The sequence below is a fragment of the Arachis ipaensis genome, chromosome B2 (genome assembly GCF_059453495.1).
Source record: "Arachis ipaensis isolate K30076 ecotype BB chromosome B2, ASM5945349v1, whole genome shotgun sequence".
In the NCBI taxonomy this organism is placed as follows: domain Eukaryota; kingdom Viridiplantae; phylum Streptophyta; class Magnoliopsida; order Fabales; family Fabaceae; genus Arachis; species Arachis ipaensis.
The window spans coordinates 70,283,418-70,306,418 of NC_142437.1; the positions used below are offsets into that span (position 1 = coordinate 70,283,418).

The 23,001-nt window shown below is 39.2% G+C and overlaps 2 long non-coding RNA genes and 1 other non-coding gene across 8 annotated transcripts; 2 read left to right on the top strand and 1 right to left on the bottom strand.

The window, feature by feature from the left end:
* Window positions 1-560: 560 nt before the first annotated feature.
* On the bottom strand, window positions 561-2,038 carry LOC107633357 (uncharacterized). The gene is made up of 4 exons (XR_015904748.1): window positions 1,924-2,038; window positions 1,224-1,275; window positions 981-1,108; window positions 561-581 (listed from the first exon to the last, which is right to left on the bottom strand). It is a non-coding gene; the product is annotated as an uncharacterized LOC107633357 (long non-coding RNA).
* Window positions 2,039-14,009: 11,971 nt separating this feature from the next.
* LOC148574311 (uncharacterized) lies at window positions 14,010-19,071 on the top strand. 6 transcript variants are annotated; one of them, XR_015905441.1, is made up of 9 exons: window positions 14,010-14,639; window positions 14,726-14,882; window positions 15,354-15,613; window positions 16,229-16,511; window positions 16,622-16,682; window positions 16,836-16,967; window positions 18,046-18,268; window positions 18,564-18,620; window positions 18,702-19,071. It is a non-coding gene; the product is annotated as an uncharacterized LOC148574311 (long non-coding RNA). The 6 variants fall into 6 exon arrangements; XR_015905443.1 differs by having other exon boundaries at window positions 14,022-14,639; window positions 16,229-16,446; window positions 16,839-16,967; XR_015905444.1 differs by lacking the exon at window positions 16,622-16,682 and having other exon boundaries at window positions 14,022-14,639; window positions 16,229-16,446; window positions 16,839-16,967.
* A 573-nt stretch (window positions 19,072-19,644) lies between these two features.
* Window positions 19,645-19,752, top strand: LOC148574312 (small nucleolar RNA R71). Its single transcript, XR_015905852.1, has one exon. It is a non-coding gene; the product is annotated as a small nucleolar RNA R71 (small nucleolar RNA).
* Window positions 19,753-23,001: the final 3,249 nt, after the last annotated feature.

A 23,001-nucleotide genomic window follows, 5' to 3' on the forward strand; every position in this document is an offset into this window, starting at 1 on the left:
AATCGTGGTGCTAAGCATTTTTAACCACTATATTAATGTCTCTTTTGATGGCACATTAATCAAGCTCTCTTAATGTTACTATAGTTTTAAAGGAAAATTTCATTACCACAATAAGTTTGCCTTTGTTCTCAGGAATACTAGCCAATCTTAGAGCTGCAACTGTATTAGCTCCGGATGAAATACCAACCTACAAATAATAATTAGGAACAATAAAAAAAGTTGGAAAATCAGTTACAGTTATTTAAAGAAAATATGCATGTCTTAGACTGAACAAAATGGTTGAATGAATAAAGTTTGAAACTTGTCATTGATTCTAAACATGATGTATGCAAAAATAATCATTTGAAAAAGTTACCACGAGTCCTTCCTTCAAGGCCAGCACCCTGGCCATGCTGACTGCATCTTCACTGCTAACCAACCACACATGTTTGAAATGACAGTTAGGAGAAGCATAATATTTTCAAGTTAGGTGAGCAAATTAAAGTAGTGTTTTCCATTTACCTCAAGAATTTTCTCCATTACATCCATGTCCAATATGTCTGGTTTGAATCCAACCCCATCGCCGGTAATATGATGTGGACCTATATAGAAGAACAATATCAAAGTTTTTAATTCCATAGATTTGAAAAAAGAAACAATAGATAAAGATTTCCCAACCAAATTCAGTAAATATCATAATCTTTTTAGATCATAATTTTGATTACTTTTTACATTTACATTAGTTCATCACTACAACAATGCTAGAAACCACAATTAAGTATTGAGTATTGACATTGAACTCAAGTCCTTATGAGGAAAGATGACTACTCACACAAATGGTTTGATATGTTTGCCTAAACTGTTTAATATAGTATCTGTGAACATCTTAGCTATCATCGTCACATGAAAACATCTTCATGTAAGCAATCACCACGAAAAAAATAGGTAGGAAATCGTCACTAAGAAAAAGAATATTAATAAAAAAAGAGCATGATCTTTACCAGGTTTACCACCATTTAGGATATTGCTTTCAGCTGGCTCCACTCCATATATCTATGCAGTGGAAAACATTTCCAGAATTTAATGAGCTTATCTAACAAACAGAACAATGTTCAGTTTGTAGTGTGAACTGTGAATAGAGAACATCAGCTTAACATTAGGATTTTTTTTATTTGAGATATTGTCCAACACCAGAGACAGTGCCTCCACTACCTATTCCCATAACAAATATGAGTGATTCTTACAGGAAGCAATTCTTTGATGATAAATTTGAGTTGTTGCCTCACTTGGATTTTTCTGCAGCAAACAGATTTTCGACCACCAAATTTCAAAAATCCACCATAAATCATATACTTAACGAATCGCCTTCCAACTTTCCAGCCTAGTCCTAAACATTTCTATGTTCACCCCAAACTTTATCCCATGCGATTCCGATCAGTGTGAAATTAGTTATAACCCTTCAAAGTTTCTGCCCTCTTTTAAAGTGATGCAGAAAAACAGATTTAGTAGTCCAACTTAAAAAATTTACAACTAATTTCACAAATTATAGAATCCTTTTAAAATTAAATTCTAGCAACTAGACTTACTCTAGTTTATCCAGCATTTAACTCATTACAATTTCGTTGACTGTAGAATTATTTATTCAGTTATAAAATTACTGCATCATTTTAGAAAATCAGATTTTCAAGAAAAGGATTTGGCATTTAAATTTTAATCCCTCAACAACTCTCAAGTTCAATTCTAGTTAATCCCTTATCAATCAATTTAAATTTATAATTAAATGCTTATAATTTAAAAGCTTTTAATCTGGTCCCTACTGTTTTGAACAGAACATTTATCTTCAAATTGAATTACCACCCTAAATTATTGGAATTTAATTACAAATTTGATAAAACAATAAGGAGGAACAGTATAATAGTAGAAGGGATTCTAAGAGTAACATACATTTGAAGATGAAGTTTTCAAATTGAGGAACTCAACATGAAAAATGAATCTCCCTGGAAGTGGAACCTCAATTCCCCACACAAATCCTTCTCTACTGCTCAGCAATTTGTCTCTTACCTCTGCATCAAAATAAGAAACCATTGAAATGTTAAAGCAAGAACAAAGGCTAAGCTATATCTTGTTGTATTTCAAAATAGAATTAAGAAAACCTAATTGAGCCAAGGCCTTCGATCTTTGGCAGAGCTAAGCAGGCGAATGACGAAAGATGAAACTGGAAGAAGATTGTTCCTTGCTTCTGGAAACAACTTAACACAAGAAACTCTGTTCCTCTCCACAGATAAATACCTGAAAAGATAAGATAAAGTGAGTGATAATTATATTATTATCAAGAAAGAAAGAAAGAAAAAAAATAGAGGAAACTGCTAACTTGTTTAATTATAAAGCTGCCCTATATTACTTATTGCCACTTTGCTTCTTCTATTCATATTCAACGGCAGAAAGCTACATCTAGAAATCCATAATCAACTAGTTTAATGAGGCCCTGCAGTAATAATATGTTTCATCATTTTACTTATTGCCACTTTTTGCTTCATCGGAATATTCATAATCAATGGCAGAAAGCTACATCTAGAAATCCATAATCAACTTCTGTACTGCTTTGTTTCAGATACCTGGTCATTAAGCACTCTGCACATGTTTGAGAATTCCAAGATTCCTGCTGGAGAAATCAGTGATGATTTGCATAACTAAGATTTATATAGCTGCAAGATTATTAGAACCATAAGAATCAATATATATTTTAAAAAAAAAAGAGGAATCATTTTTGCAAATTCAAAAGCTGTAAAGAGCACCTCTCCAAGGATTGTATCTTTCTTAGATCCACGGAAATGTTTCATGGATGAGCAAAGTATAATCTGCAAAAGGTACAAATTCATGGGTCAAAGAGCTATTTTCTTGATTACAAATTAAAACAGCAGCACAGCAAGAGCTATTTTCTTGATTGATTCTAAATGGAGCATTTTTAAAAAATGAAGATGGAGCACAACTTAGCACTAACCTTCGAGCAGCACGGCGAGCAGAACCGCGAGACCTGGCGAGCAGAACCGTGAGACAGCGGCGAGCAGAACCACGAGACAGAGGCGAGCAGCTTTCCGAGCAGAACGGCGAGAGGGACGACAAGCAAAACAGCAAGAGGAATGGCATTCAAGGACGAACCTGGTTGTGATCTTCAGCGCTAAGGGAGGTGACGATGAGATAGATGGCGGCGTGATGGAGGTTAGGGTTTTCTGAACCTTTCAAGGAAAAGCCATTCAAAGCAGCGTCGAGGAAGACAACCACTGCTCGACGAAGATGATGGCGACGGCAAGCTCGGGGAAGACCACGGTGGTGGCGACGGCAAGCTCAAGACAACGACTGCTCGACGAAGATGACTGGTGCGACGAAGGCGATGAAGGCTGGGTGAGATGAAGGGTAGTGATGAAGGCTGCTGGGTGCGATGAAGCTGAACGATGAACGCCGAAGGAAGCTGCTGGGTTCGAGAGTGAAGATGAAGTGACGGTGCTGCTTAGGGTTTGAAAGTGAATTTTAGGGTTAAAGGGATTTCGGAAACTAGTGTATTGTTACTATTAATTTTAGGGTTAAAATTTGAAAACTTGGAAAAAGAAAAGTTAAGTGTGGAAAAAATTAAGTGGGAAACTAAATTTTAGGGAAGGGACTCTATTGGCACGTTTTTGTATGCTGCCAGATTAAATTCAGGATAGTCACGCTTTTTAAGCGTGCCGGTTTCTCTCTGTGGCCACGTTTTTTAAGCGTGGCAAAAAAAAAGCGTGGCCAAATATCAAATCAGTTGCCACTCTCGTAAAAGCGTGCCGATTTCTCTCTATGGGTACGTTTTTCAAGCGTGGCAATAAGAAAGCGTGGCCAAATTTCAAATAAGTGGCCACCCTAATAAAAGCGTGCCGATTTCTTTCTATGGCCACGCTTTTCAAACGTGACAAAAGAAAGCGTGGCCAAATCACAAATCAGTGGCCACCCTCGCAAAAGCGTGCCCATAGACCACTTTTGGGCACGCTTTAAAAGCGTGGCAAAAAAAAAGGGTGCCGACAGGCCTTTTTTCTTGTAGTGTATCTGCCCAACACACTCTCTGTAAGAGTCCTTTGACTTACAGGAGCATACACACACTCTCACTGTAAGAGTCCTTTGACTTACAGGAGCATACACACACACTCTCACTGTAAGAGTCCTTTGACTTACAGGAGTATATGCTAGTCGTGTGTTCTCGATACCTCTGTAAGAGTCCTCTGACTTACAGAATAGCATTATAGCTAAGTATCCCAGGAAAGCACTCTCAGTGGTCGTACCACCATCTATCTGACTGCCTTCACGCAGCAGATAATCACATAATCATTCTCATTATCATCATCACTTTCACATTCTTATGCAGTACCTCTTTCTTTCTCTGTTCAATCATGCTATACAAACTTTACAGCTTTTACTTTTACAACATCGTAACTCAAACCATTTCTCTTTATCACATTACTCTTTTCTCTTTGTCTTTTTACTCTGCTCTAATTACTCTTTTCTCTGTATCTTTCTACTTTTCTCTGGTTACTTTGTTCTCTGTGTTTCTTTACTCTGCTTTGATTTCTCTTCATAACATATGTATTTAAAGCTTATGTAAAATTCGATATGAATAGTTAGCCTGTCCCAAGTATACGTTCATTAAGTCTATACTGAAACAGTTTAACTTTTCATATTATACCTAACCTATTCGTAATTTCAGGACTAACTATGTTGCCCTAGTTCGTTCACTAGTCTCTGTCTGTTTTTCTGTCATTAAAATTTTACAGACTTTTTCTTCGATTTTTATCTTTTCTTCAACTTTTTATCTTTTATTTATCTTTGCCTCACTAATATGTTTTTACCACTCCCTAAGTGTTTTATGAAAGTAATTATGAGATTCTGTGCTTAAAGTTGTCTTTCTAAAGCTTTTACAGAAAACTGCCTTTTCTGTATTATTTTATTATTTTTATTAAAATATTATTTTTAATTAAATATTATTATTTAATATTTTATTAATTTTTTATGATTTTATCATTAAATTTTCGAAAATAAACTTACTTTTACTTTTAACCTTTAAAATTCACTTTTTACCACCCGTAACTTTTAATATTTCTACTTTTACCACCCTAACTTTTAGAAATTACCAAATAACCCCTCAAACACCAAAATAATTACTTCCTTGCCCTTTCTAAGATCTAAAAGGTGTTCTTCAATGTTCTTCACCACACTCAAAGTGTTCTTCGTGTTCTTCGTAAGTTCTTCAAATTCTTTCTCTGTTTTTACCCGTTTTTCAGTCTTTTCAACAACCGATTTTTACCAAAATTCATAATAAATTAGCAGCCACTAAAACCCCATATTTTCTACATGATTTCAACACAAATTGAACCTCAATTTAAGCTCTAGGGTTCGTTTTTTCAGCAGCCACAAGAACACACATTCATAGCTTGAATTTCATCAAATTTCATCAAAATTTCACCAAATTTTCACCAAGAATCAATCATATATGCAACCATTTTTTAGCACAGCCAAATCATACAACATTCACACAACTCAAACACAAATAATCAAGATTAATTTCGTTACACCCTACCTTGATTTGCTGCTCCAAATTCGGTTAGACTTTCAGGTGGTCCTTAAGCACTTTTTCCTCCTAAATCACATCAAAAACAACTTTAAATCCAAAAACTCTCAACTGACCAAATCTCACTCAGTATGTTAGGAAGAGATATCTCACCTTAGACTTGCTGAAAATTCATGTTTCTTGGCCCTCAAGTCAAGTTAAGCATGATTCCTAAGGAAGAACATCAAGAAAACACATGTTTTGCATGGTTTTCCTTGAAAACCGAATTGAAGAGGGAGGGAGACAGCCATCTAACCTTATTTCCAACCTTGATAAGTCACATGTTTATGTAGAGGAAGAAGAGAGGATCATTTTGGTGAAATCGGACTTTTGATTTGAGTTTTAGTTCAGAAGAAATCAAGCTTTGAAGATTAAGTGTTCATGAAAGTTTCTCTCTTTTCTCTCTTGTTATTTTCGGCCAAAATGATGAAATGAGACAGCCTTGGAGGTCTTGGGGGTGTAAGGTGAGTTGTGATTGGTTGGCTTGGAGGTGGATTAAAATAATATTAAAATATCTCAGGTGTATAACTACTAAAACTAGATGTATCGGAACACTTGTAAAAACATCTCTAAAAATTATTTTCTGAGCTACTAGCATAAATGACACTAGTACCATATTTATTATGAGAATAGTACATGTATAATGAGGCCTTAGCATTGCTAAATTCATCAGAGAGTGTTGGTGCTAAGCTGCACCAGTAAACCGTAAATCTGGTTAAACCGATTTTCTGTTTTTAACAAAAATAGACCAGGTAACCTTATAATGTCATTCAAGCATTTTCTAATACTAATATAATACTAATATTATACTATTATCTCTATTCTCTCATGAATCGAGTCCGGTTCGTCAAACTGAGACTACTTACAAAAATCAGAATTAAAACTCCTAACCGGTACGGTTCAAAAACTAGGTTCTTCGTGATTGCGTTATCGAGCTTGCCTCAGAAGAGGTTCTAGCTTAAGGATTACATAATGACAATGAGGATCAAGATAGTTGTTGATATAGAAGAGGTGTTCTCTTTACTGATCTTCCGGAGAAATCCGTGCCTTTAGAAAAGATCTCGCGTACTCAAAAATCAGGGTTATTACAGCTGCTGCAGAGGAGGTGCTATCTGGATAGGGATCTCAGGATCTGCAGCCTGAATCTGATGTGGAACCTCTGCCTGTGGTGCAGCCTGCTCTGTGCCTGCCTGCTCTGTCTCTCCCTGGGGATGGGTCTCAGCCTCAGGATCATCCGCCTCCTCCTCAGATGCCTCGGATGTTGTGTCAAGCTCGGAGGGGATGTCACCAGAGCGTATTATCAGCTTCAGGTGCTCATAGCGTCGCTTGTTGTGATGCTCCATCTGGTCAAGCCGTCGAAACAGGCGGTGCACTAGATGATAGATGGGCTATGGGGCAGGTGGAGGTGCAGTGGTGGTGGAAGGTGTAGCTGTAGAGGAAGAGGGGCCGGCAGAAGGTGTGGCTGTCTCAGCAGTGGCAGTCAGGAATGGAGGTCTGTAGCCCAAGGCCAGAAAGTTCCTGCTGTGCAGGATAATCTTCTTGCACTCTGCAGCAGGTGGCCTCTCATCAGCATCCTCCCATGGTACGGCAGCTCGACGGCCCAGCTGTGTAACCAGATAGGGAAAGGGAAGAGTGCCTCGGACGTGGACCCTGGCCATATAGTGCCGGATAAAGCGTGGCAGGTACAGGTCTTTACCCTCCATCACACACCAAAGGAGAGTGATCATAGCGGCTCATATCTCAGTCTCGTGAGTACTCGGCATAATGTAGTTGCTGAATATCTGATGCCATAGCCGAGCCTCATCGTTTAGGTAAATCCGCTTGATCCCCTTGGGCATGGTGGTGTTCTGACCCATGATCCAAGGAACTGTCGGGTCAAGGGTGATCCTCGCCTTTACTGCATCCCAGTCAAATCGCATATAGTGCATATCCTCCTCAGCTTTCTGATAACCATCTGTCTGATCAGTCTTAGGCAGAAGTTTCAGAACATCTTCTATCGCCTCCTCAGTAACCAGAATCTGCTTTCCTCTGAGGTTCACTGCATCTAGGGAAGTTTTGAAGTAGTTGCAGTAGAATTCCCTAACCCAAGATGCATTGACCTTAGTCAGAGGTCTCTCCAGGAAGAACCAACCTCTTTGTTTCATTTGATCAGAGGTGTACTGCTGGAGTTCTTCTGGGATCTTCAAAGTTCTCTCCAGGTATAGGTTCCTGGAGGTTGCAAACACCGGATACTTAAGCTCACAGTATCGGTTTGCAAATTTAATCGGATCAGTGATGGGAAGTAGCTGGTCGGCCTTCTCCTGCAGGGTGAAGTTTTTCTCCCGCCAGGAGGCATCATGCATGAGATCTATGATAGACAAAGATGATTCTCCTCTTTTACGTTTGCCAGTGGTAGCCTTTCCTTTTCCCTTTCTCTGGGAATCTGACATCCTGAAAAACAGAAAAACAGGATATAATAAAAATAGGAAAACAAATAGGCAAATAGTCAAAAGAAACACAAAGTGGCAAAGGAGAATTAGAATGAGGTAAATGAGTTAAGTGAAAGTGCATTAAGGATTGTATAGGAGTGAAAAGTTTGAAAGGAAGAATTCACAATCCAAAATGTAATAGAAGGCATGTTAAGTAGGAAAAATTATCAGTATGCCATGGTTAGAAAGTTAAAAGAAAGTGAAAAACCAGAAAAGAGATTTTTAAAAGGTGAGTTTGGTTAGAATTGAAAAAGAGTGTCAGAAAATTAGAATTAGCGAGTTAGTGAAAAATGGGTTAAGGTAAGTGGCATAAGGATAAGTTTTTTTTTTTTTAAGTAACAAGCATTCACAATTAGAAGCGATAAGTAACTCAAAACCAAACAAGGAAAACAAGTGGATGATGATTCAGATAGATATAGAAATAACAAAAAATAGAATCAAACATCAAAATTGCAATTTAGAACCAGGAGATCAAAGAAAATAAGAATGCATGCCTACGCATTCATGAATTGGTTTGGTGAAATATAAGGAAAGCACAGTTGAAAATGCCAAAACTAAGACATGAAGGAAAATATTTTACAGAAATTTGGGCAGCATTCCGGCTAAAAATTGGACTGTCCCGGAAAATAAACAGCAATTAAATAGTTCATATGAATTAAAATTAAAGCTTGCAGTTACATATAAGGAATATAATCATGAAAAATCAATGTAAAGAGCAGCAATATACAGGAGAGTACAACATATGAACTAACATTACAGCAGCAGCAGGATTGCGAAAACATAAAGCAATAAACATGAACAGCGTAAATAAACAGACCTAAATCCACTAACCACATCCTAGGCTACCTAACAACCTAAAATCCACTACAGCATGCATATCTAACTAGCCTAGACAGGAACATAAACAGAAAAGTATGAACTAACTACGAAAAGATAAAAGGGTGACGTTTTGCAGAACCTGGAAGGCCGTAGAATGAGATTGGGCAGAAAGGTGGCTGGCGGTGGTGGTGATGGCGTTTGGTGCGGTAGCTGGCGGTGGTGGGGACGGCGGCGCGGCTGTTCGGGGCAAGGGGAAAAAAAGGGTAATGGGGGATAGGGGGATAGGGGAAGGGGTGGTGGTGCTAGTGGATGGGGGGCGCGGCTGGGACGGGTGGCGGCGGTGGGTGGTGGTGCGCAGAGGAGCAGTGGCTGAGAGGGGTGGAAGAGGAAGAAAGAAGGAGAAAGAAGGGGAGGGAGGAAGGGGGGAAAGGTGGCGGCGGCGTCTGGGAGGTCGGCGGCGTCTGGGGGTGGCGATGGTGGTGACTGGGTGGTGGTGGTTGGATTGGAGAAGAGATAAGGGAGGGGAGGGGGTTCAGGGGGGCGCGCTAATAGGGTTTCGCGTGACCTGGGGGGTTATAAATTTGAATCCACGCGGCCGCGTGGGGCACGCGGTCGCGTGGCTGGTGCGAAATGGGGGGTGACGCGATCGCGTGGGTCGCGCGATCGCATGGAAGGGATAAAAGGGGGTAGGACGCGATCGCCTGGGGCATGCGATCGCATCGCTGGAATTTGTGCTAAACGCACGAATCCAGCGTCGTTCCAGCCCAACTCTCTGTCTTCTTTTGGGATTTGTGCAATTCATGCGACGCGATCGCGTCACTCACGCGATTGCGTGGGATTGATTGTGTGCAAGTGACGCGATCGCATGGGGCATGCGATCGCGTGGGCCATTTTGTGCTAGACACACAATGGCCGCACGATTCCAGGCCAACTTTCTGGACGTTGGATCCTTATGCTGATTTCCAGGTCACGCGGCAACGTGGAGGACGCGGTCGCATTGGAAGTATATTTTGCCATCGATGCGATCGCATGGATCATGCGGTCGCATCGCGCACCACTCTTTTTTTTTTTTGTAGAATGCATAATGCAGTATGCAGAATGCAATGCTTAATGTGAATGCTATGCATGATTCCAGGTTCAATAAAATAAAAATAAAATTTAAAAACAAGCAAAACTAAATAAAATTAAAATTGCAAAAGGAATGATCATACCATGGTGGGTTGTCTCCCACCTAGCACTTTTAGTTAAAGTCCTTAAGTTGGACATTGGAAGAGCTTCCTGCTATGGCGGCTTATGCTTAAATTCATCCAAAAATCTCCACCAATGCTTGGAATGCCAATAGCCTCCGGGGTCCCAAACTAGGCATGTAAAGCTTCTGAGCAGCTTCAAACAGAGTCTCAGGCTCCCGGGGTGACGAATGTCAGAATAGAATCCATGATCCCAAGCCTTGTTTTTAAATCCGCCTCTGTCTTTATCTATATTTTTCCATCCGGGCGGTTTAGAAAGTAGATTCCCACCATAGTGACCAAACGTTTTTCGAGATCCATTCAATTGAGCATGATACCAATCCGTGCACTTCGATTTGAAGCGTGGAACCTTATTGAACCTTGTACACCAACTCTGAGTACGAGCCATTTCCCTCTTACTCTTAAAGCCGCAGAGGGCTCTAAGCTGGCCATCTGTTTCAAGTAAACCATATTCAAGTGAATAAGTAAAGTTAAAGGTTAAGGATTGTACCCACTTGAAGCTTGTATTAGGTGGTAATGGCCTTGGGGTAGGTGTTTCTGGTGGTTCTGTAAGTTCTACTCCCTTGTGCTCTTCTGTGAATTCCTCCACTTCTTCGCAAGATTCTTCAAATGCATCTGTATCCTGGTCAAAGTCTTCTATGTCTTCCTCATCACTCGAGTCATAGATCGGAGGTTGAGAGAAATCCACCTCTGGATCATCTTCGTATTCGTTTGGGGAAGATTCTTCGATCTCAGAGAATTCACTTGCGGATGCAAGTTCATTACTAAGAGAGTTTGACTTGTGACTATCATCATCAAGGGAATTTGTGTCCTGGGTTATTCCGTCTAGTTCTTCATAAACGACTTGCCTTGGGGATTGTGCTCTATCCTCCTTAGCATCAACTGTAACGTCCTTGACGGAGGTCTCCTCAACTCTGGATTCCCATGGAGGTTCAGTGTATCCTAGATCTTCAACCATCTCGTCTTCTTGTACAATGACAGCTTCTTCTACTTGTTCTAGTACGAATTCATGCTCTATCTTGTCCACTGGAGTCTCTAGTATTTCCTTCATGCTACGCTCTTCATTAGATTGTCCACATGGGGCTGTGGTTGGTCCTTGAATGTTCGCGCGTCTAGAAGCTAATTGAATTACTGCTTGCTCCAGTTGTCGAATGGTTGTTTGAAGTTTATTTACTGTTGCCTTGAGGCGAATCTCTGATTCTCGGGGTGATGGATTTGGACATGAAACATAGGAAAGTGGTGGTGCTTGGGGGTGATTGGATTGGAACTGGGGTAGGAAAGGATCATACGGTGGCGAATGGTGAAGAGAAGCTTGTGAGTGTGGTGGTTCGAGGTTATGTTGAGAGGATGGTCTATAGGCACGGGGTGGGACTTGTTGGTAGTTACAAGGTTGTCCACCATATCTTTCAGCTGGGCATGCATTGTAGAATGGTCGCTGTCCATGATATCTTGGAGGGTGTTGTTGCCTGAAAGGTTGATTAGATCCTCTTGGCTCCATCCATCCTTGATTGGTTTGACCTTGATGCATATTCCTGCTGTAACTTCTATTTCCTTCAACAAAGTTAGACCCAAACTCAAAGCGAGAGGGGTGAGAATTCATAATATCAAATAAAATTAAAAAGGAAAAACAAAAATAAATAAACAAGTAAAAGGAAAATATTTACAATAACCAATAATAAAGCACACGTTAGCAGTTCCCGGCAACGGCGCCATTTTGAAGAACTGAAGATTGATGGTTTAGAGGTTATGGTAAACTCTCGTTGTGAGTATAGTTACTAAACCAAGCAATCAACCTTTCTTACAAACGTTTTGGTTGTCACAAGTAACAAACCCCTTAAAAATTGATAACCGAAGTATTCAAACCTCGGGTCGTCTTCTCAAGGAACTGTAGGGAAGTATGTTCTTATTATTGGTTATGAGGATTGTAAAATTGGGGTTTCAAGAATGAGGAACAAGTAATTTAATGACGAGTAAATTAAATGGCAATTAAAAATAGATAAATAACTGTAAATAAACTTTTGGCAAGGTATGAGAAATTAGAGGTCCTATCCTAGCTATCCTATTCAACGATGATGATGGTTGAATCTTAATTCCACTTTGTTAACCTTTACTAAGATAAAGGAAGGTCAAGGGATTAATTGGTTTGATCTTCGAATCACATTTGAGTTTGATAATTCCTGAGTTACTGATTTCTTAACCAAGACCAAAAGGAGAAAAATAAATCTACTTGGAATAAAAATGTCTTCAGAGTAAAAGCAACAATAGCATAGATAAGAGAAATCAATATTAAACTGAAATACCTCAAATAACATTAATAAAAGAGTAATCTGTAACATGAAAGGATTCATAAAGTAGGTTGCAAAAGTAAATAAAAGGAATATTGAACCTGATCAAAAGAGATAATCCTGAAAGTGAATAAAAATCCTAAATCTAAATCCTAATCCTAAAGAGAGAGGAGAGAACCTCTCCCAAAACTAAATCTAAATCATGGAAAGTAAAAATTGGTGAGCTCTCTCTGAATGGATGCATTCCCTCACTTCATAACCTCTGGTCTATGCCTTCTGAACTTGGATTTGGGCCAAAAAGGGTTTCAGAATTCGCTATGAGCGTTTTCTGCATTTTCTGGTGCGTGGCCTCTGTCACGCGTCCGCGTGGGTCACGCGGTCGCGTCATTTGGAGCTTTTCCTTGCCACGCGGTCGCTTCAGTCATGTGACCGCGTCATATGCGTTTTGATTAAGGCACGCAGTCGCGTTAGTCATGCGGCCGCGTCGCTGTTGATTCGCGCTTGGCACGCGATCGCGTCGTCCATGCGATCGCGTGGATGCCAGTTTCTTCAGAACTCCGTTTTGCACTTTCCTTCCATTTTTGTATGTTTTCCTTCCATCCTTTAAGTCATTCCTGCCTTAGAGGATCTGAAACTACTCAGAACACTAATCACGGCATCGAATGGAAATAAAGGTAATTAAAATAATTAATTTTAAAGCATAGGAAACATGTTTTTTCACATACATCACATAATAAGGAAGGAGAAGTAAAACCATGCAATTAATATGAATAAGTGGGTGAAGGAATGAATAAATCACTCAAACTAAGCACAAAATATATCATAAAATATGGGTTTATCAGGCTTCTTCTTCAGAAGAGGCTTCTTTAGTACTGCAGGATGTAGCTTGCATTCCAGTCAGACTCTGAGAGATTATATTGACTTACTGAGTCAATATTTTATTTTGAGCCAATATGGCATTCAGAGTATCAATCACAAGAACTCTTTTCTTCTGAGTCATCCCATTATTCACAAAATTTTTTCAGAAGTATACATGAACGGGTTATTTGCAACCATCTCAATGAGTTCCTGGGCTTCTGCAAGCGTCTTTTTCAGATGAAGAGATACACTAGCAGAGTGATCCAATGACATCTTGGACAATTTAAACAGACCATCATAGAATATACACACTACAAGAAAAAAGGCCTATGGCCACGCTTTTTTCTTGCCACGCTTTAAAAGCGTGGCCTAAAGTAGTCAATGGCCACGCTTTTATGAGGGTGGCGATTGATTAGAGATTTGGCTACATTTTTTTTGCTACGCTTAAAAAGCGTGGCGAAAAGAGTCTATGGCCACGCTTTTATGAGGGTAGCAATTGATTCGAGATTTGGCTACGCTTTTTTTTGCCACGCTTAAAAAACGTAGCCATAGGGAGAAACAGGCACGCTTTTAAAGTGCAGCGACAAAGTTTTGTTTTAGTGACATTTTAAAAGCGTGGCCGTTTCCTACAACTCTTTTGGCACGCTTCAAAAGCGTGGCCAAAAAGTCTTTCCAAAAGTAAAACGCTGCGATCCTTTATAAATCAAAACGCTGCGTTCTCTCCTACATTATTCGAAATGAAAGAACCCCCTTTTTCTCTTCAAAGAACCCAGAACCAGAAGTTAGCAATTGACCCATTGTTTCATAAATAATTCTCTTCAAATAACAATATATGAAATTAAAGAACCCCCTTTCTCCTTCAAAGAACCCAGAACCCTAAAAGCTTCGAAGAACCGCAGCCCTCCATGAAGAACCCCAGCCCTCGCAATGCCTCCGTCGTCACTCTCTCTTCCGAAACTCCCACCATGGCAGTGGATCCGTCAACTGAACCACCTCGATAATCTTCTTCAGCGCCTTCAAGTCCTCATCACATCGTTGTAGCGCTCCGAGAAGCTGTTGTCTCTTCTCTACCACCGATTCCGCCGACGCAGCTTCCGGTGCTTCGTCCAGTCCCATCAACCTCGCCACCAAAGCCGCCGAGCGACTCTCTGCGGTCGGCAATTGAGGCTTTGTCGTACGAGACTGGCGAATCTCCGCGGGTAACGTCGAGCTTCTTGGCACCTCGCACGGCGATATCGATTTCTGGCTGGCAGCAACTTCGGAAGTCTTCTCCTCTTTTGATATTTCTCCGGCGGCGATAGAGGAAAAGGCGGAAGAAGAATTATTCTTAGGATTCTTCTTGTTACCTGATAATGAGGTGAATTAAAAAAGAAAAAGAAACGATTAGTTATGTGAACGATCGAAAATTTAGCAAAGAATGAAAAGGATTTTGGTGTTTTACAGGAGAATGTGAAACGGACCGAAGGTGAGAAAGCGGCGTTGGCGGCGGCTATTGGAGCGGGAGATGAGGTGGAGAATGCCAGACATGCAGCCGATGGTTTTGGCGTGAATTTTTTCCGGCGCGTTTTCTCGCCGGGATGACGACGGTGACACTGCGCTGGTTTGCCTCTTCATCACCATCTCTCTACTCGTTTCTCTTCCACTTTTTTGGAATTTTCTGGGCCTCGAAAATTTCAATGCGATATCATATTCTCACATTTGTCTGATAAAGTTGTGTTTTTGTTCATATAAGTGTTGTTGGTTCTGAATGATGAGTGGGTTCTTGGGAAACATGTAAAAAAACCTTGAACCTTTTACTGTCTCTGGAACCCCTTTGTGTTTTTCTTTCTGCTTGATGAAGTTGTTGAGTTGATTGTGCTTTATGATGTAAAGTTCCATTTGGAGTGATTTTTCCACTGAATGTGTTATTCTTGAAGATTATGCCATGCTTTCTTTTTGTTTTTTGCTTGTTCAAATTTCATTCCGTGTTTGCATATTAATAATGTCTGTTATTTCCATCAGCATAATCATTGATTTACGTTTTAATGGTGTGCATGAGATTCTGTAATTAAAGGGCTTTTTGGATGATCAGATATTGATTAATTCACTGAGCTGAGTTGAAATTTCAATTTCAAGCTTTTGTGTTCATAATTTCTTCATGGAGTCACCTGCAAATGGAGTAGTAAAATCTTTATCAGAGGTTCAGAATTCAGTTTCTGTTGCACAGCAGCATGATCCTCCTTCTACATCCGGGACTCCTCGTCCTACGCGGCCTCCCTTAAGACCATCTCGGAATTATGTTCATGGGCCTATACTGGGAAGCTAAACAAAGTTTCACCTATACTGAAATTAGTGAGTGTGGTACTAGTGTTGATAAGTCACTAGCAAACCCGATATTAGCTGATTCTGTATTAGATTTATGAACTCAATTGTTCCACAGTTGGGGTTTTTGATGTACCTCTAATCACTCCAGTCCCTATTTGTAGCGAAACATGGTTTGCTAGTTTTATAACTAACCAAGTTGATTTGTTTTCTTATGGCCTTATTGTTGAAAAAACTCATGGATATGTTCCTCTTTATTTTACTTATTGCCTTTATGGTTAGTTGATTACTCTATCTCTATGCTTTCTGTTTTCCCAGAATTGTTACATTCTGATTCCATTAGAGTTCAGTTTTAATCGATTGTTGCTTTTCGTGAAAGTTTTACAGTTTCCAGATCATGTTATTGTGGCAATACATGAATGGATAATAGTACAAACAAATTCTTTTTGTTGACAAATGATAAAAAATGAAGAACTCATATACCAATTAATTGGCCTCTCTGACAGCTTGCTTGATATGTTAATTTCTCATTATTGAAACATGTATCGAACTAATGACAAATAGATTAATTTTGCTGGTGTATTGGTTTCTAGTTATATCTTTAATGATCACTCTATTTATAAGTTGATGAATCTTTGAATGCAGGTTTTATGTGGCAGAAGTTCTCCTTGCTTTAGAGTATTTACTTTTGCTTGGGATCATCTACGAAGACCTCAGGATACTGCATTCAGCCTTCTTGCGCCGAACCGACTTGTTTAATACAGCCAGACTGCATCCAACCGGCATGCTTCTCGCCTCGATTTCTTTCCAACAAATCCAAGAAAGGAAAGAAGTACAAGCCAAATAATGACATGCATCATCAGGTGACCCCTCTTCCGGAGCTTATCGCCGAGCTTGTTCCCTAAGATTGTGTTGGAGTTCTAGCACTGTTAGTATTTCAAATTAGTTCATGATTACTTCAATTTGTACTATTTTGTTTGCTTTAGTATTAATCTTTGATTTGGCTTTATAATATGACTAGTTGAGCTGTTTATGTAGCCTTATATTAAGTTGAAAGTGAGGAAGTTTTGTCTAGTTGGTCTAAACAGAACACAGCAAGGTTCATTCTCTTACCGTGCCTTCATTCTTAATCCACTAAGTTATATATAATATTTTACTGATTGATTGTTTTTTTCCTGGATGAGTCATATTCATTGTTCTATTATTCTAGATGTTCAAAACTTTGGTGCTTATATTTGTTTATCCTGTTTAGTAGAACCAGTGCAGGCCTAGGGGAAGCGAGGCATTACCTGCTGGTATAGTGTCCAGTACTTCGAGCTTTGAAACGTGACCTCTATGGGATATTCCTGCCGTAAGGAAGAAGCATCATCAGCGGAGACAAGTTGTAAGTTTCAGTCAGTCATGAATAACTGAGTGAATATGATAATATAAAATTTTTACAGGACATTAAAATTAAGCTCTTTAATAAATGTGCTCATATATGAGGCCAAGATACTTAGGCAAGTGTCCAGAATTAAAATTGAAATCATTTTGGAGATACCCTGCTCTGTTTGAGTTGGGCAAGATTACCACCATATACTGATATGGGAGGATTTGGATAGATATCTTTTAAAAGTTTGTCCTCTCCTTATAGATGCATTTTTATTCTTTATTGTTTGTGTTTGAAGTTATTGATATAGCTTACATAATCTTTTTAATTGACACTTCAATGGCATGAAACATGTATCATGATATAATAGTCTTAGTTACTTTTCATTTCTTTACAGTATGCCTGACTTGCTTATACTTTATCAAAAGGAGGTAAACATGACTAGAAACTTGGAGTTTAAGAATTCCATCAGCTTGTTGCAACCCAATTAATTCTGCCCTTAAGTTTGACTATAATCTTTGATGAAAGTGCAGCCTTTTGGTTAATATTGTGTTCTGCTATGGATATTTGTGTTAGTTTCTTAATCTACATCTGCTATTGTGCTTTTAGATATTCTCTCTTGTCAAAGTTGGGTTGTCCCAGAATTGATGAAAAATGAGTAATTGCTTACAATTAGCCTTTCTAGATTGTCTTACAATTCCTGTGCTTTTGGTTGCAGGCATATGTGGAAAAGGTTCACAAGGCCTAGTGAATAATGCACTTTAGAAAATTTAGCCACCTAATTTGTGGATTCTATTTTAGGAATTGTTATTTATTGTCTTAGATGTGTATTATGTTTCCTTACACCCAGATTTTTGTTTTAGGATGAGAAAATTTTCCTTTGGCGTGAGGACCTTGGAGTTTAAGAGTTCCACCCAGATAAGAATGTTGAAAACCATCTCTGATTTCTGAAAATTAGAAAAAATATAGTTTGATGCTCTTAGATTGTTTAATTAAAAACAAAATTGGTGGAGATTACTTCTGTTTTATTTATTTTTTAATGGGCACTCCTATAATGTTACAAAATCTTAATGATTCTCAAATGATTTTTCAGTTATATATCTATCATTAAAAGTGAAGGGCTGGAGATTTCACAACCAGCACTTGATCCTCAACTTTCTGAAAGGTCTTGCTGTGGAGATTTTACAACCAGCTCTGGAGATTTTTCAGTTACTTACTGTGCTTAGAACTGGGTTTCGACTTCCTTGGTATCCAAATTGAAAGGTCTTGCTGAGAGAGAAAAGCTAGAAGACTTGACAATTGGTCTAGTTCTCACTGTAAGTACATGTCTTTCATTTTCTTAAATTTAAAATTAAAATAAGTGTTGGCAGCTTCATACATTTGTGTATTATTCTCCTTAAGATATGATTTGTGGAGAGAGAACTACTCTTGAGTGCAGTAAGTGAGAAGATATGAACGAATTCTAGAGTTAATTGAAATAAGTTATAGATAACTATTCTAGTGTAAATAGAGAAAATTAAATAGAAGAAAAGCATAGCTTAACGAAAATCTTTTGAAGATGCATATACTCACAATCATGTTCTTACATACTTTTAGTTGTTGTGCTTGCAGAAGGACATACAAAATTGGAGGTTGTGATTTAAGCAGCACTGCTCCTCCTTGTACCATGTAAAGTTTCGGTAATAAGTAATTCAATTAGCTTTCTCTTTACTTTCCTAGACTTGAAGGAAGATTATCTATTTTCTTCAGGTGGATTGAAATGATGGCTCCTGTTTTCTCAAGAGCTGCATGGCATTGCGTTTGGTATATGATCCAGGTGGATTGAAATGATGGCTCCTGGATTAGTAATATGTAATTCAAGGATGGTAGCTTGCTTAGAATCTTCGTTAGCTTGGGTACTAGTAGTGTTTTTTTGTTTCAGTAAAAACTAGTGGTCTCTTTTGTAACTTCCTACTGATTCTAAAATTTTTTCTCTTATGTAAAAATATGTAAAGGAAGTAGATAATGTAATAGTTGTTGTAATGATTTTGATTTTTGGTATTTTGTTAGAGCATGTCATGTGATCAATCACACTATATTTGGTGACAAGTTTATAAAGATTGGATTAGTTGATTTAAAATTAATGGTCATTGTATAACTTTTACAATTATCTATGAATTTTATAAGATTTTATTACAAAGATTAGAAAAAGAACAATAGAACTTGAACAAAGTTATAGCTACGCTTTAAAAGCATAGCCATATTGTACAACAGTTATCAATAGCTACGCTTTAAAAGCGTAGCCATATCTCTTGCTATTGGCACGCTTTAAAAGCGTAGCCATATCTCTTGCTACTGGCACGCTTTAAAAGCGTAGCGATATCTCTCGTTGTTGGCACGCTTTAAAAGCGTAGCCGTATCTCCAGCTATTGGCACGCTTTAAAAGCGTACCGATATCTTTCACATACGACCACGCTTAAAAGCGTGGCAATAGATAAAAGCGTGGTGACAAAAAAAGCGTGGCCATAGGTCACCAAAAGCGTGGCGATAGAGCAACCGGCACGCTAGCAGTTGTGACCCTTTCAAAAGCGTGCCGGTAGCTCAAAAAGCGTGGCGAAAAGCTATCGCTACGCTTTTTTCAACTTTTCGCCACGCTTTAAAAGCGTAGCAAAATCCTGGTTTTCTTGTAGTGACATAGGATGCTCCATTCTGAAAGCATGTCAGAAGGACACCTTCTGATCAATTGCTTGTATCTTTCCCAAGCTTCATAGAGGGATTCACCTTCCTTCTGTCAGAAGGTTTGGACTTCCACTCTAAGCTTGCTCAACTTTTGAGGTGGAAAGAATTTGGCCAAGAAAGCATTGACCAACTTTTTCCAAGAGTTCAGGCTTTCTTTAAGTTGTGAGTCCAACCATATCCTAGCTCTGTCTTTTACAGCAAATGGGAAAAGTATAAGTCTGTAGACCTCAGGATTAACCCCATTGGTCTTAACAGTGTCAGAGATTTGCAAGAATTCAGCTAAGAACTAATGAGGATCTTCCAATGGAAGTCCATGAAACTTGCAATTCTGTTGCATTAGAGAAACTAATTGAGGCTTAAGCTCAAAGTTGTTTGCTCCAATTGCAGAAATTGAGATGCTTCTTCCATGGAAGTCAGAAGAGGGTGCAGTAAAGTCACCAAGCATCTTCCTTGCATCTCCACCATTATTGTTATTTTCGGCTGCCATAACTACTTCTTTTTCGAAAATTTCTGTTAGGTCTTCTCCAGAGTTTTGTGCTTTAGCTTCTCTTGAAAAAACTGTTGGAAGCTCAAGAAAGGATTGGTCTACGAAACTGGATGATGCACTATGGGCCTACAAAACAGCCTATAAGACTCTCATTGGGATGTCTCCATACCAATTGGTATATGGCAAGGCTTGTCACTTACCATTTGAACTTGAGCATAGAGCATTTTGGGCTCTAAAAATGTTAAACTATGATGAACAAGTTGCTGGAGAAAAGAGATTAATGCAACTCAATGAGCTGGAGGAGTTTAGAAATCAAGCATATGAGAATGCAAAAAGCTATAAAGAGAACACAAAAAGGTGGCATGACCAAAAGATAGCAAGAAGGGAGTTCACTGAAGGACAGAAGGTGTTACTCTACAACTCAAGACTCAAGTTCTTCCCTGGGAAACTTAAGTCTCGATGGTCAGGACCTTTCACCATACTCAAGGTGTTTCCTTATGGTCATGTGGAGCTCATGGAGGACAAGACTCAGAGAACTTTTATTGTCAATGGCCATAGACTCAAGCACTACTTGGGAGGCTCCTTAGAGGAGCAGAGAGTGAGCTACAAGCTCAGCTGAAGATGAAGGAATGTCAAGCTAATGACAATAAAGAAGCGCTAGTTGGGAGGCACCCCAACACTTTATCCTTTTTGATTTAATTACCTTTCTTAGAGTAGTTTAAAATCTATTGCTCTAGATAGTTTAATTTTCAGTCTCACTTTGAGGTTACAGTATCAAATTAGGATTAGTTTATAATTGTAGGTTAGAAAGTTTGATATTAGCTTTGGTAGCTAGATTTTCTTTACACTCTTTTATTTCTTTCTATTTTTGAACTACAACTTGATGAAGGCATAAATCATGATGAGTGAATGGGCTGAGAAGTAGCTAAACTGCTAAGTTTGGTGTGGCCACCACCAAGGATCACCTAGCAGCCCAAGTCACCTAATTTGAAAACACTTAATGCTCTGGGTAAGAACATGAACGTGGTTTAATGAGTTCAGAGGAATTGGAATCAAAAGAAAACGAAAAGATTGATGATTACTCCATTCTTATGAACACATTAAATACACAATAATGAAACTAATTTATTAAGATACCAAAGAATTAAGTCTGGTGTCTCAAGGGACACCGATCAGTTGCAATCGAAATCACTCTTGATGAGAAAGAATGTGAATGGGTTCTTTTGTCATTACTAATGGGTTCAGTTTCAATTTCAGGAGAAAAGATGGGGCCCATATGGTAAACAACTCACAAAGCAAGGAAGTCAAAGTGTACTTGCACTTTGGAACTCAACAAACGCAGAAGACATGTGAGAAAAGAGTTGGCACCTCTTCCCACGCTAGGCGCCACTCCCCAAGTGGGAAAACATTTAACCCTTTTCAATTTTCACCCTTCGTACCACACCATTCACCCATTATTAAAGCCTCACCTCCCCATCTCCTCTCCTACTTCCACAACCCCAAATCACACACGAAGAGCATACACCGTCACCTTCCTTTCTCTTACCATCTTTTACCATCTTTTTCCCTTATTTCTTTCTTCTTTTTTCTTGATTGGGACAATCAAGTCCTAAGTTTGGTGTTGGAGCAAAACATTGTTTTGTTTGCTCTTTCTTGCAACCCCCACACATTTTTTTCACAATCCCATACACACTCTCTCAACCTAATGGCACCACCAAAAAGCTTAGCCTCAAAGAAAAGAAAAATCAAGGAACCAACCTCTGGATCCTCAAGCTCTTTCAATGACTACAAGTTCCTATCTGCATTCAACCAAAATCAATTCTATGGTTGGGTGAGTGAGAGGAAGATCATTCCAGAAGTTGGCTTTCAACTAGGGAGGAATGAGCATATTGAAATCAATATTGAGATCAACAACAGGGGTTGGTCACTTCTATGCAACCCACCAAGGAAAGTGGTAGAGAGCTTGGTGAGGGAATTCTATGCTAACGCAGTACCTCAACCAGGGCAACAATATGGCTACATTTGCTATGTAAGGGGGAAGTCCATCGACTACAGCCCCTCTAGCATAGAAAGAATGCTAATGGTGAAGAGGACATGCTCCACTTGGAGCTATGAAGAAAGAATGAAGCAACAAGACCCTGGGTTTGAGGAGATCCTGAATGAAATTTGTATGATGCATGTGCGTTGGATAAATGATAAGGATGGGATACCAAATCAATCGAGGAGAAGAGATTTGAGCCCCGAAGCTAGAGGGTGGCTAGAATTTGTGAGGAGGTCCCTAATTCCCACATCCAACACTTCAGAGGTGACCAAGGAGAGAGCTGTGCTCATCTACAACATCATGAAAGGAGAGAATATCAACGTGGGGGAGATGATTGACAACAACATCAACAAAGTACTGAAAAGCACCAGTGACAACACAAGGTTGGCATTCTCCAGCATTATACAAAGGCTATGTGATGAGGCTGGAGTTGAAAAGATCATTGATGAGGTGCTTGTGAAGTAAGACAAGTTCATAACTGCCAAAAAGATGGCCAAGGTGGTAGCTGTTCACCCACTCAACAGGGCCAGAGAACGAAAAGCTCATGCCCATGAACCACAACAACAACAACAAGAAGAGGAAGAGGCAGAAGAGCAACCTCAATTCTTGGCACTTCAACCACCACCACAATACCAATATCAGCAATTTCCAGAGGGATTCAACTGGGAACATGTTGCACGGAAAACTTGTCTAGCAACAAATTTCCTTCGGCAAGTGTACCGAATTTGTCGTCAAGTAAAAACTCACAATAGAGTGAGGTCGAATCCCACAGGGATTGATTGATCAAGCAACTTTAGTTAGAG